Source organism: Gymnoscopelus braueri (assembly GCF_963280865.1).
Source record: "Gymnoscopelus braueri genome assembly, chromosome: 10".
In the NCBI taxonomy this organism is placed as follows: Eukaryota; Metazoa; Chordata; class Actinopteri; order Myctophiformes; family Myctophidae; genus Gymnoscopelus; species Gymnoscopelus braueri.
The window spans coordinates 43,930,332-43,945,950 of record NC_137611.1 but is presented as its reverse complement, the minus strand read 5'-3'; positions in this window follow the sequence as shown (position 1 = coordinate 43,945,950).

The following is a 15,619-nucleotide window of genomic DNA, read 5'->3' as shown; positions in this document are numbered from 1 at the left end:
AAGGAGGCGCGCCCGCGCAAGTGGAGCTTACTATGAAACTGTGCTCGGGTTGTGTGTGTGTCCGTGTGTCCGTGTGTCCGTGTGTCTGTGTGCAGTATTGTGTGCGTGCACTGCCTGTGCAGCCGCCAGAGTGCGCCAGAGTGCACTACAGTGTGGCTGAAGACAATGCTCTGATTACAGTGTGGCTGAAGACAATGCTCTGATTAAAATGCACAACAGCCTGCAACATGCCTAAACCAAACACATTTCAAAAACTACAAAGACAAAAAACATAATAAAAAAAAAAAAACACAACAAACAAACATAACAATTTAAAAAAGACCAAAAAAAAAATGGGGCTAGCGGTATGGAGCCTTCTTGTGGCAGCCCTGTTCTCACTAATTTAACTGTACCACCCACTTCTCTACAATTGCTCATTCCTTTCTATTCTTCTTATTGTTATTTTCGAGCTGCGTTCGCTTCCCGCGTTCGCGCGTCTTACTTGTCATAAAGGGCCCGGGTTCGAGGCTATTGAAACTTCATCTTTGCGAACGCAGCGGAAGGACGCAAGTGGAGCTTACTATGAAACCGTGCTCGGGTTGTGTGTGTGTCTGTGTGCAATATTGTGTGCACTGCCTGTGTGCAGCCGCGCCCCCATGTGACTCACGCTCTCATTGGCTGCTGACAGATCTCAGAGTGCACTACAGTGTGGCTGAAATCCGCCTGCCCCTGGGTGACTAATTACACTCCTCTGAGAGAAATAAAGCAGCTACAGTCAAAAATAACACATCTAAAAGCACCTACACGAGTTCATCTATTGGGATATCTAAGAATTCCATGTCATTTGTGCATATTTCAGGCCGGATGGCAAGTTGAAAACGCCTTAGTTTGAGGACAGTTTTAGATTTCTTCTTGCTAGCTAGCTATGCTGTAACATGGGATTCCAAATGACTAATTTGCACTTTTAAGAAAAACAGAGCCAGATACAGTCAAATAAATAAGATTTTTTTTGGGGGGGGGTACCAATAACTACTACAATGGTGTGTTTTTATCCTTTAAACTGTCACAGTGCGGGCTTTCGGTGGGACAGGTAGGATCCAAATGCAGGACACGACACAGGAATGATGATGATAAAGGCACTTTACTTCACATTAAAGTCAAACACAGGCTATCCTCACACAGGAGGGAAAGGTAAGGAAACAGAGAAGTAACCGGCTCGACAGGCAGGTCGCACCGAGACACAAATTATCATCCAGCAAAGAGGCACCGGCTGGAAAGTCTTAAATAGTTACATAGGTAATCAGCCCAAAGGGCTTGCAGCCGGGCGGCATGCGGGTCCAGGCTCACATACAAGGCCACAACAGAGTCAGAGAGGAGGAGGGGGGCGGGGCCGAAAGCCCGCACCGTGACATTAAACGCCTTAGTTTGAGAACAGTTTTACCATACACAAAAGCCAGTGATGGACAAGAGACAAGGTGATGCTTGACATTGGAACATCGGAACATTCACTAGGGATTACTTTTGTGGGATGCTCCAGAGTAAAGTCTCCCGAAGGCCTGTGCATGCTGCCCTCCGACATTAGTAGCAACACATGGGCCAGATTTGAGAAAATCAACAAGGGCCATGAAGAATGCAGGAATGTAGACAATGCTCTGATTAAAATGCACAACAGCCTGCAACATGCCTAAACCAAACACATTTCAACAACTACAAAGACAAAAAACATTTACCAAAAAAAAAAAAAAACACAACAAACAAACTTAACAATTTTAAAAAGACAAAAAAAAATGGGGCTAGCGGTATGGAGCCTTCTTGTGGCGGCCCTGTTCTCACTAATTTAACTGTACCACCCACTTCTCTACAATTGCTCATTCCTTTCTATTCTTCTTATTGTTATTTTCGAGCTGCGTTCGCTTCCCGCGTTCGCGTGTCTTACTTGTGATGCATGTTGCAAGTAGCAGGCTGCTCTCTCCCTCTGTGTGTGTGTGTGTGTGTGTGTGTGTGTGTGTGTGCGTGTGTGTGTGTGTGTGTGTGTGTGTGTGTGTGTGTGTGTGTGTGTGTATACTGGGGTGTTTTGGACCAGTGCGCGCGCTCTCTCTCTCTCTCTCTCTCTCTCTCTCTCTCTCTCATATTATTGCATCAAGGAACAGGAATTGCATCTTTAAACACACTCCTCCTCTCCACACTCACACAACCAGGAAGAACCTCCCATGTCATATGATCTCTGAGTGAATGACTAAAGCTAACTAAACTTGTTTGTCAGACAGAGTGTGAGCTGTAAAATGGCACAGCAAGGAGTTCAACTGGACCAGGAAAAGTTCTGCTGTTCTATCTGTCTGGATATACTGAAGGATCCAGTGAGTGTTCCCTGTGGACATAACTACTGCTGTTGGTGTATTGAGGCATACTGGAATCAGGATGATCAAAGAGGGAGATTCAGCTGTCCACAGTGCAGAGAGACATTCAACCCAAGACCTGTTCTGAAGAAAAACAACATGTTGGCCGACATGATGGATTTACTGAAAAAGACAGGACTCCAAGCTGTTCCTCCTGATCACTGCTATGCTGGACCTGGAGATGTGGACTGTGATGTTTGCTCTGGGAGGAAACTGAAAGCTGTGAAGACTTGCCTTCAGTGTTTGGTCTCTTACTGTGACACTCACCTCCAGCCTCACTATCAGTCTCCTGCCTTTAAGAATCACAGGCTGGTCGAAGCCTCCACCGAGCTTCAGGAGAACATCTGCCTTCATCACGATGAGGTGAAGAAACAGAAACGGAACATCCAGCTGAGAATCCAGGAGAGAGAGAAAGACGTGAAGGTGCTTCACCAGGAGGTGAAGTCTATCAATTACAGTGCTGATAGAGCAGTGGAGGACAGTGACACCATCTTTACTGAGCACATCTCTTCCGCTGAGAGAATGCGAACTGAGGTGAGGGAGCGGATCAGAGACCAGCAGAAAAGTGAAGTGAGTCGTGTTGAAGAACAGAGGAAGCGTGTGGAGCAGGAGGTTTCTGACCTGAGGAGATGTACTGAGCTGGACCAGCTCTCACGTACAGAGGATCACATCAATTTTCTACACAGTTACACCTCACTCTCAAAGATCAGTGAATCTACACATCCAGTCAGCAGTAATGTCCGTACTCTGAGCTACTTTGAAAATGTGACTGTGGCTGTGTCAAAGATGCGGGACAAACTAGAGGACATTCTTAAAGAGGAAGGGACAAACGTCTCAGAGACAGTGAATACAGTGGATGTTTTACTGTCAACAACACCAGAGCCCAAGACCAGAGCTGAGTTCTTACAATATTCATGTCCGATCACACTGGATCCAAACACAGCACACCAACACCTGTGTCTGTCTAAAGGTAACAGAAAAGTAACAAAGATGAACCAACAACACTCATATCCTCATCACCCAGAGAGATTCACTGTATGGAGTCAGGTTCTCAGTAGAGACGGTCTGACTGGTCACTGCTACTGGGAGGTAGAGTGGAGTGGAAAGGTTGACATAGCAGTATCGTATAAAGATATCAGCAGGACAGGGAACAATAATGAAAGTGGATTTGGATGGAATGATAAATCTTGGTCTTTACAGTGTTTTAATTTAGGTTATCATTTCAGAAACAGAAATATTGATACTCATATTCCAGGTCATGTGTCCTCCATAGTAGGAGTGTACCTGGATCACAGTGCAGGTACGCTGTCCTTCTTCAGTGTCTCTGACACCATGACTCTCCTCCACAGAGTCCAGACCACATTCACCCAGACTCTCTATGCTGGATTTTGGATTGCTGTTGGAAGCACCGCTGAGTTGTGTGACAAGTAGTTGAGACTCGCTTTTGTCTCTTGAGTAATTTCTTTATAAAATGTTATATCTCAAGGGCAACATTGCCAGCCTCTAAAAAGTAAACTGTATTTTTTAAGTAAATAAAAGCCCCAAATGATTTATTTTACCTTAGAAACCAGCAATATTGTTCTTTAACTTTGTCACTGTTTATTTTGTTTGTGCCAATTGAGAAGATAACTGTATACTTTGTTAACAATATGTTTAAATATTTTGTTCTCCTCTTGTATGTATACTTACATGTTATGACAGGGTGTCTTGTGAAGTATGCATTATTTTTTGTTTGTTATTCCATTTTTTGGGGGGAATTAATAATTCTGATTTTGAAACTTTTGTGTGCTGGTCATCATATCTCTCCCAGCACAGGCCCCAATGTAAATTCATCGGACATTGTGTCCACACCACAAGCTGTTTATTAGTATTTCTGCATAGTATTTGGGGTGTGCGCATCCTTGGGTTTGGACTTGTTCATATTAAACTAGATATTTAACAACTTGTTTTGTTTGTTTTGTTATTTTTTACTATGTCATTTATAAAAAAGTTTTCATAAAAATTTAGGCCCTTCAAAAAAAATCACATGTGAAAATGCCTAAGAAGGCTCATGTTATATCAATGTGGGGCCCCCTCACAGTGCAGACTACAGTCTATTCCATACGCCACTGCACAACTGTAAGTTGAATGTATTTTAGTGAACAACTAGTGGCACAGCAGACAACTTATGCAGATATTGTAGTTCAGAATCTGCTGCTAGGGCTGCTGCTGCTGACAATGACTTTCTGTTGTTATTTTATTGGTGCTTCTTCTTATATCTTTTTTTCCCTGGAATGTGGAAGAGCTGAAACCCAAGAACTGTGTAGGCCTACTCTCATTCTTTCAGTTTATGAATGACTTATATGCTGTAAGTGTAAGCCCACTCTGGCAAGCGAGTTACAAAGATGGATGAGTGCTTATTATGGTTATTATACAGACTGTTGTTGTTGCAACAGTGTCACTTGAGCACAGGAAATCAAGTTCTACCAGCTAAACTAGTTATTTTGTTTGACAAGGTAGCTTCAGTAGTTCCGTTTTCATTAAGTTCAACAGGTATTCTATGTTGACGAGAAAGCCTTAGATGACATTACTGTGCATGGTTACTGTGAGGTACAGTATATGCCAAGGAAACTTGAGATACATACAGATACACCCATGATTAGTAACTAACAAAGGGCATGGCAGGCGTGTCACAACTAGTTTGATGACAGTCAGCACCAAGAGAGAGGGGGGGGTGGACAGAGATACATACTAGGTATATAACCTATTGTCGCTGTCACGTGGAAGCCTTGCGTATGTCCGAAACCGTTACTTTTCAGAAACGGTTTTGCCCTGGTTAATACCTTTCATTGGTTACATTTTTTAAAGCCCACAGACACACTTAACCGCTTTCAGTTTCACTTAAAGCAAATTTGAATAGAAAAAATTGCAGATCTGCAAGCTCACAATGTGTCGCATCGCAACTTGTTCTGAGCTTGTGGATCGGCTATTTTTGCTACTTTTGTGTGACACTGTATTATGACAAAATAGGGCAATACTTTACGGAAAAAATGAAAAGTTGAAATGTGGAGATATATAGTTTTATAAAATAATATAAAGTTTCACATCACTTAGTGCAGCAGTAATCAGGCCCAGTCAGCACCTCAATTCATGGAACCTACTGTTGGTAAATGCTTGCATCCTTGCAAGGCAATACCACAACCTGCATCATATTATTTATTCACTGACTTGAAAAAAAAGTGCCTGAAAAGATTGCCCACCCCTGGTGTATAACATTTAGTAAAGCACAAATGGCTGAGAGGGTCAGAATGAGGCACTCCGCTTTGCCTTGTGCCTCAGTACGCCACTCAGCCATTGTAAAATCTACGGCATACATCCACCTCTAGTGGCTTATTGCTTTACTATACACCAGGGGTGTGCTTTTAAAAAAAAAAGCTCATATCTACACACCGTTACATTTAAAAAATAAATATTGGACTTTTGGGTCGACTACATTTCTAGGTAGGGACTCTTGGGACGCAAACTTACACAAATATTCTAAGAATGAAGCACCGAAGCCCTATTTCAAATACAGCGAAAATAGCCGTGTGGCAGTGGCTCAGGAGGTAAGAGTTCATTCCCGAGCTCCCCCAAAGTTAGTGTCGATGTGTCATTGATGAAGACACTGAACCCCTACTGTAATTGCTCCCGATAAGCAGGTTGGTGCCTTGCATTTTCTTCTGCTGTCGGTGAATGTAAAGCACCTTGGATAAAGGCGATATAAATGCACCATTTATCTGTATATCGGCTATTTTAATTTTGTTGAACAATTCTCAAAATGTTTTAATTGTTTTGGAAATGTTCTCAATTTCAAAACAGCAATGCATTGATATTATAAATACAATGACTCCTTGAGATACTACTTGAGTATTTACTTGAGTATATACTTTGTCCACCACTGTCCTGATACTCTAATGTATGTGTAGTCACAGGCAAGTTTGTATTTGTACTACTACACTACTGTGAATCCCCTCTAGAGTGCAGCATTGATCCTACACTGACATACATTCAATGTACAGTACAGGAATATACAGTATAATGTGCAATCTCCCAAAATATATCCTGTCAAAGCTCCACAATTTACAGTACATAGTCCATGTGCACGTAAAACAGAATCCATGCAGGAACGAATAGTCTTGTAAGTTCTCGTATGGGGGGGTCACGCTTGTTTTGGAGCCTGAAGGCACAAAGGACTTTCAGGGCTAGTAGAAACACATAAACTGCAGTTTCCTTTCAACTGTCACACCACTGTTTATCCTCATCTGATCTGCATCAGAGAGCTCCGTCATTTATGGCAATGGCTTTTAGTTTTTAATTTTACAGACCCCCAGTTTGGTATGCATTAGGCCACGATCACGAACCCACAACTCTCAGGCCCCTTTTCCACCAAAAGAACTTTGGTTCTAGAACTGGTTCTGTTCTAGATCCCTGGAACCTTGGTGCTTTCACAGAACTGGCTGCGAACCGGCTTGCGTTTTCACCAGTTTAAAGCACCATTGTAATTAGGGGCAGCCCCAGGTTCGATTCCAGGCCTGGCCAGCGATGTGTCAAATATGACCGGTCAAAGTGACCATTTAACGGGGGAAATTCAATCGTCAGTGGCAGTTACAGTTTCCCTTTTCTTTTCTTTCTCGTTTTTAGTGATGATTTTACGCTCGCTTTTGCCATTGTTTATATCGCGTCTGCATCTTCCAACTGTAGATTAGTGACACGCCCACTGTGGTTCACTGTTTCAGGGCAAGACAAAGCAAGTATTTTTTGGTTCCAGTTACGAACAAACTTTTAGGGTTCTGAATCAATTAATTTTCAGTGGAAACACTCTGAACTGGTTCAAAATGTGTCTGGAAAAAAGAACGGAACCGGTTCAACCCTTGTGTAAAAGGGGCCTCAGAGTTTCAGACTGTAAGGGTCCATTTGGTTTCTAACTATCAATAAGACAATTGCTGTAAATCAGGGGTCCCCAGACTCCACTTGGGAACCACTTGATTTACAGCAACCGTCTTGTGAAATTTACTGACCCTTGATATGCATCATTGTGTTAGTATCCATATATTACTATTACTATAGTGTATCATTATTTGATACTAGTTATGTGACTTTAGCAGCATGATCATGTAACAGTTTTGAACGTGATAGTAAACTGCAACCGACAACCAAGAAAGAACTATCGAGCCCAGTGGAAGAGGAACGTGCCGTTGCTGCCGTGGGTATTCGAGCGCTGCGGTGGTGTACGAGACGCGAACCCTCTTCTACCATGCCGTTGAAGGCACAAGGGGAAGCCTCGCCCCCATTGGGCGGGCACGCGGGCGGGGACTTCTTTCCTCGACAATAGAAGAGTTAGGACGTCACATTCTAATACAATCCGAATACCAAATTTCAGCACTGGCCTCAGTGGCGCACCTCGCTAATCATTGGACTATCGACTCACCAGCTCTGGGAGTCTGGGTACGACTTCTGCTTGGGACAATACTTTTTCAAACAACCGCAGACTATTTTTTTCGCCGATAAAGTATAGTTTTGGACCATGACGGAGGCGCGCCGACTCAGCAGACCTTGAGGCCGAGGAGTCGCGCCCGAGCGCCTCCAGGCGCGAGTGCCCGTGACGACCGGCCGATGGTCTGCTAGTCGACTAAGCGCCGTCCGAGTTATGTACCGATAGGCACAGAATCGTAAATAATATTGTGGGGACTGCGTTTGCCCCAACTGCCACTCACTGCACTAACTTAGCCCGCCGCTTGTGCCTTCAACGGCATGGTAGAAGAGGGTTCGCGTACGAGACGCCGGTCGGTGTTGGAGTCGGGAGGAGCCGAATAGCCGGTGAGACAATACCAAGCAGCCAGTTCTTTGTGGATTACAAATCATAGGGGTACCCCGATCCTTAGTTATTATTTGGGCCACGTCGGGAGGAAGATACTTTTCATTTCTTTTGGATTAAGGAACTGTGCGTTCGCGGAAGCGTGACGAGAAGTGGACGATCGCAGGGACTATTTATTATTTGAATAGCCGACTTCTAACCACCGTGCGTGTGCGTGTTTGTTTACTGTTTATTGTTATTTTGTGATCTGCGGGGTTACAAAAGACAGTGGGATTTGTTTGGGGTTGGGAGAGTATATGAAATAATTGTTATGTGTTGATTTGTTTGTTTATTTATTTTATTTGTTAGGGAAAGAGACAGGGACAGTAGTTAAAAACCAAGAGGTGTATTATTATTTACCATTTGATTGTGCCAATTATTATTTATTGTGGCTTCAAAATAAAGTAACCACAACTAGCATCCTGCCAATCCCGTTGTTTTTTCCTGTTAGTTAATAGTTTCCCTTTCGAGTTAAAGGGCGATTGTTACATTTAACATTACGATACGATACGATAATACTTTGTCAGTTCACACTGAAATTTGTCTTGGCTGTACACAAACGCTTTCCTGACATCCAACTTCAGTGATGATGATTCTGTCTGAGGGGGCAGGTGTTACAGTCTTAAGTATTTCAGTGCACTACAGTACATGAATCGCCTAATGATTCGAATCTGGCAAAGAAAGTATTTAGGTCATTAGCAAAGCCAAGTTCATTGTCTGTCACAATAGGTTTGGTTGGGCATGACATTCCTGTCATGGATTTCATAGTATCCCACGCCTTTTTGTGATTGTTGGCTTTAAACGCTTCCTCTAGATGCTGTCTATGTGTCAATTTAAGTGCACCGAAATCTTTGTTTCTGAAGGCTGTTTTCCTTTCATTTATTAAATCTTTTATGTCCTTGGTCACATATGATTTATTGTTTGGATATATTTTAATTTCCTTTGTAGGAACAACCAGCTGTACACAAAAATGTATATAATCATTTGTAACTGTGGTTATTTCGTCCAATGAACCATCTCTAAAAGTGTCCCAATCTGTACAGTCCAGGCATGCTTTTAGTTGTTCCTTGCTTTCATTTGTCCATGTCCTAACTACTTTCTTCTCCAGATTTCCTCTTTTCAGTTTTGACTTATAAACTGGAGTCATGCACACAACATTATGATCAGTGGTCAATATACTGTAGGCGGCCCAACATTGGCAACATATGCATTTGGAATGTTCACATAACACTGGTCCAGAATATTATTTTTCCTAGTCGCATCCTTGACATACTGTTCAAATCCTGGCAACACAGTGTCCAGATAACACTGGTTCAGGTCTCCAAGCACGATTGCTGGTGCTTGGGTACTGCAGTTGAAGTCCATGTACACAGTCAGCAATGGTTTTTGCTGCCTGTGCAGCTCTTCTTGGCCCTTTAGGAGGCACATAAACTAACAAGAAGGTATTACATAGATGTCAAGTATAGACTGGCGACAGTGTGAAGCAGGTCAGTCCCTGTATGTCTGTGGTCTGTATGTCTGTTCGAGGTCAGGCATGTAGTGGATAGTGGGATGTGTGATGCTTGTGTTTTCTGCCAAGTTGATTGATTTGGCCAGCATTGGTAATGCAAGACATGAGTTACAAGAATATGTAGTTGTTACCTGATGTTGTTTAGAATTTGTTATTACATTTGTAATGTTTACATTACAATTGATTGGGATTCTGTAATATTTCAATATTTAATTATTAAGAATTGGTACAGTAATACATCTTGGTAATAATCACAGATGGACTTGAGGAGGTGTGGTACAAGAATCAATATATCAACCAATAACTCATACTTAAATATCAACAACGTTTTAGAAACAGGAACTCCAACTCTGTGAACCCCTTTGCAGACATTATTGTAATATTTAAAGTCCTGTTTATTATTGTAGGCCTATATAATAAGTGTCATGAAGCATCAGGGCATTAATTCACACGTTGTGATGCATTGTGAGCTTGGGGATCCATTGTTAGCTTTTAGGAATTTAGCCTAATTTGAAACCTCTCCCTCAGCAGCGATTGGAGCTATTGGCCGGGTTTCCCAAAGAGATGCTGCGTAGAGATGCTGCGCAGGTCCTACGAAGGGTCTACGTGCGTCCACACAGGCTGCGTAGTAATATACAGAGCAGTACAGTATATAAAAATAAAACAAGTCCAAAAAGTGCAGTGTCACAACACCAGTGGTGGAAAGAGTACTCACATTTTTTATTTAAGTAAAAGTATCAATACTGCAATATAGTACTCTGTTACAAGTATAAGTCCGGAATTCCAAATGTACTTGAGTACAAGTACAAAAGTATTGGCATCAAAATGTACTTAAAGTACCAAAAGTAAAAGTACTCATTATGCAGAATGTCACAAATCACAGGCAATTTTAAAATAGTCTGCATTGTGGCTTGCAGGGATCCCAGTCAAAAGCTTTATTGTATGATATACACCAGGGGTCTTCAACAGGGGCTCCGGGACCCCTAGGACCCCTCAGAGATACTGAAGGGGGGCCGCCAAATATTTGTGTGATAGGGATTTTCTTTTCTATTTTTTTACATTAACCACTTGAATCAAGTTTACAAAGTATTGAGGGTTTTAAGTGGTTAAATGTCTGAAAACACACATTTAACATGAATCCAGTATGTAGCGGGGGGTCCCTGCTCCATCTCTCTCTCAGCTGAAAAATGTTGAAGACCTCTGATATACCCAATAAAGTTTTTAACTGGGTGCCCTGCAAGCCATAGTGTGCAGACTATTATTTTAGAATATTTAGTAAATTAAAGCCCTACTATGACATACAAGAGGAAGGAAACTGGCTAAGTATCATAAGTGTCCTTGAGCAAGACACTGAACCCCTACTGCTTCCGATAGTAGGTTGGTGCCTTCCATGGTTTCCTCCGCCATCGGTGTGTGAATGGGTGAATGTGAAGTACATCGTACAGTGATTTGAAGGGCCGGAAAGACTATTAAGGCGTTAAATACATAAATGCAGTCCATTTACCTGTGCACAAGATGTAACAATATAAAACAACCTTGAAACTTGAACCATGAGTTTAAGTAGCAAAAACAGTGAATCCACAAGCTCACAACACATAGCGACAGAATGTGAGCTTCTAGATCTGCCATTTTAAAATATTTTTTAAAGCGAATGTGGTCAAGTGGAGGTTTTTAAAAATATTTAACCAATGAAAAGAGCTTGTGACTAAATACTACATTGGATACATTGGAACACAGGTTCTTTTTCCCCATTTCCTGAAAACGAAACAGTTTTAGACATGCAAGGTTTCTGTTTCACGCTGACGATATGATAAAGCTGAGGAGCCCACAAAGACAAGACCACTTCATTCTGTTGTTGATTGCAGTCCGTTTCTTTAGCCCCCACCACCACTTTCAACCTGAAGCCTGTTTGAAGTGATCGGTCATGGCGCTGTTGACTTGCTGCTTTGTAGCATGTACATGTAGTCCCAATGGCTTCTGCAATGAAAAAACAACAAAAAAAACATCAACAGCAAATATAGATGTTGCGTAGTACAGACAAGACAAATTTTCCTTCATGACTATACATCTTATCAATCACATGTGTACACCATGAAGAAGTAATCACATAACTCTTCCACTGACAGAATGGATGGCTGTCTTTCTTTTTAATATATTTTTGGGGGCTTTTTCTGCCTTTATTGATAGGAAAGTAGACTGACAGGAAACGGGGAGAGAGATGGGGGGTGACACACAGTAAAGGACCACTAGGCCAGCGGGCGCCCCAGTGGCTGTCTTCCTTAAAGGGTAAGACCACTTTAGTAGAGGTTTGGGTTGTGTAGTTACCTTGCCATGATGTAACTCCAAAGGTGGGCAAGAAATCAAAAATAATTACTCCATTGATTAGAAATTGATAATTCAAAATATGCTCCTCATTGACTTACATTGTACGGTAAAACAGCTCTCAAAGTCACTCTTTTAGCACATAAATGAACCCAAACATAGCTGATTCAGACAATATAGAGCATCACCAAACCCAGTACTTTAAAAGTTTGTTTTTTTAATAAAAATGTCAACTTCCTGTTGATTTTACTATTTGAAGATCTGGATCCGGATCCGCCGATCCAGTCCGGGTTTTCTACTTATTAAAAATGGCAAAATCAACAGGAAGTTGACATTTTTATTTAAAAAACAAACAGTACTGGGTTTGGTGATGTTCTATATTGTCTGAATCAACTTTGTTTGCGTTCGTTTTTGTGCTAAAAGAGTGACTTTGAGAGCAGTTTTACCGTACAATGTAAGTCAATGAGGAGCATATTTTGAATTATCAATTTCTAATCAATGGAGCAATTATTTTTTATTTCTTGCCCACCTTTGGAGTTACATCATGGCAAGGTAACTACACAACCCAAACCTCTACCAAAGTGGTCTTGCCCTTTAAGGCGCTCTTCCCATGTTGTAAAACAAAAAAGGCTCGCACACTGTGGGCTCCTGTTCAGGCTCACAATGCCTCGCGTTGCGAGGCGTTGTGAGCTTGTACATCGGCTATTTTCAAAATTTTGTTATATTAGGCTATTTGACAATTTGGCCAATGTTTTACCCGTTTATGGTATAGTTTGATGCAGTAATGGTCTTATTTATTGTCTCCGCCAGGCCGAAAGGCATGGCGAGAGAGTATGTTTTGCCCCCTGTCCGTCCGTCCGTGTGTGTGTGTGTCCGTGTGTCCGTCCGTCTGTGAACAGCTAATCTCCGGCACTGTTGGCCCGCTCGCTCCGAAACTGTGCACACACACTCTCTGGATGCCAATTCAGAACCTCTGCCCCAAATCTTTCACATAGCCCTGTTATAGCATTACATTACATTACATTACATTACAGTCATTTAGCAGACGCTATTTATATAGCGCCACGAGGAGGCCAATTTGTGCAAAACCCATTTACTCCTACAGATTTTATCCAAACGTCATGCAAATCGGTACACAGTATCTCTATAGTCATGTGATCAACACGGATCTGTCCCATTTTCCATATTCCATCCTGATTGGCTAAGGTTGGCTTCCAAAGTTTGCAGGATTGGTCCGTTTTGAACAACATGCCTCAAATCATGAACGCAGCTTGCGATTTCCGTGAAATTTCACACGCACATTCCCACTAGGCCGAGGAAGAAATGGCACCTTTTGCACATTGGCCTGTTATAGCGCCACCAGCAGGTCTAATTTAGCAAAACACATTTTTGGAACAAAAGCCTCAAATCATGAATGCAGTGTCTGATTGCCGTGAAAGGCCTAAGAAGAAATGACACCCTTTTCACATTGGCCTATTATAGCGCCACCAGGAGGCCACAATAACCTACCTGACCTGGCGGAGACCTGTGCTCCGAGGAGCACTTTTTCTAGTTTTCTCTCTTTTTTTTAGGTATTATTTAAAACGGTCTTAAAAGTCCTTAAATTGTCACTTCACTGTCATCTGACGACCCCCCCAAAATCATGTGGGATCCCGACCCACAGGTTGAGAACCACTGATATACGCCAATATGGTGTTAGTTAAAGCCTTGCATCTCTTCGATGCCATCACTGCAACACCAAATCCATTGTGCCGAAAATAGCTGATCTACAAGCTCACAACGCGCTGCAACGTGACATGTTGTGACCTATTAGATCGGCTACTTTCACAGATGGTTTGTCTATTATGACGTGTCCAGAATAGGGACTATAGGGTTGATGTGGCTAAAATGTACCTTGTGCAGTCTTCACTCTTTGCTGTAAAGGAATATGGCCCCAATGTTGAATACAAAATACAGTTTAACACTTTCCAGCTCTACAGATTGTTAGCCCTGTGCCGTTTTCTTCAAGAGGGCCTAGAGCATTTCGTTTTTGGCCTGATAATGCATGTGAGAAAACGAATGAACAAAAACAGTCAACATAAACAATATTTGAATCTATACATATACTGTAGATAGATACCTTGTGCTTGTTCTGGCTCTTGATGTGCAGTAGAGAGTACTTTCAAGATCTACAGCGGAAAACACAATGTTATGTGGTTTGACATTTATACTTATAGCTGCTGTAAAGATTGACATTACCGTATCAAGCTATTTTGATTAATTGAATACATTTCTGGTGTCAAGCTTAGAAGACTTGTCTAGGACCAGTTGCAAATTGCAGACAGGTGCTCTTTATGGCGGTTTTGAAGGAGGGTACGGAGTCTCACTTTTTGATGGGTGTTGGTAGGGCATTCCACATTTTGGTGGTATAACAGAACAATTTTGGAGCTCCTTTTGGTGTTGTGCCTGCATGTGTCTCTCACGTTGTTGAAGCAGTTAGACAGGTACATGGGCTCAATGATCCCTTGAGTATCTTGAAGACCAGGCCCATTGCAAGTTGCTGTACTCTGTCCTCTACCCTGAGCCATCCCACCCTATAGTATAATGAGCAGGGGTTAAGCGAGTCCTAGGTTTGAGGTTTAGTAGTAACCTGATCAGTTTGTTTTGGGAGGTCTGAAGTTTTGCTTTTAATGCCTTTGAGGTACTAGTGTACCATGAGGTGCATGCATGGTCATAAAATGGGCTTGCTTCAGGGGATTAGGGACTATGAGTTAATCAACATAGCCTTTCTTTAAGTATACCTGGTGTTGAGGTGTGGGGAGGGGCTGTCACCAGCATATTTGACATGGCCGGCATGTACCTGGGAGGATACTTATTCCATATGTACAGTGGAGTACATAGTCTTCATAATTAGCTACAATGAGGACACGTTGAATAAAAAAAGATACAAATTCAAGTCTCAGAAGTGTCTGGTGTTGGCTGAGCTGCTTAAGTCCCCTCATGCCGTGGTCGCCTGCCGCTAGCTGCATATCCTGCATATCCTGCATATCCTGCATATCTAGGTAACATGCTGGCATGGCCAGCATGTTACCTAGAGAGGATAATTAGTACAAATGTACAGTGGAATAGATAGTCTTCAGTCTTCAGCTACAAAGAGGACACCATTGAATAAAAAAGCATCAAAATAAAACTCACATTCAGGTTGTTGGGAAACAAGTCTCAGAAATGTCTGGTGTTGGCTGAGCTGCTTAAAAAGAAGATGGGAGGCCTCGAGTCCCGTTCCCGACGATCTTTACTCACACTCCCCATCTCTCACATCTTTTTTCCTGTCCTTCTCCACTATACCTATAAATAAAGTCAGAAAAGACCCAAAATAAATCTTTTAAAAAAAGATGGGAAAAGAAAAATGGAACACTTGGCAATACAACAAAAGTTTACAATTGAACAAAGTTTACATTTTGATGTGTAAATATAAGTAGTCAGTGTGCTATAGACCAATTATTTGTTAACAAACATTGACACTGGACGCACAGGTGACTGCTTCATGTAATCTATTCCCAA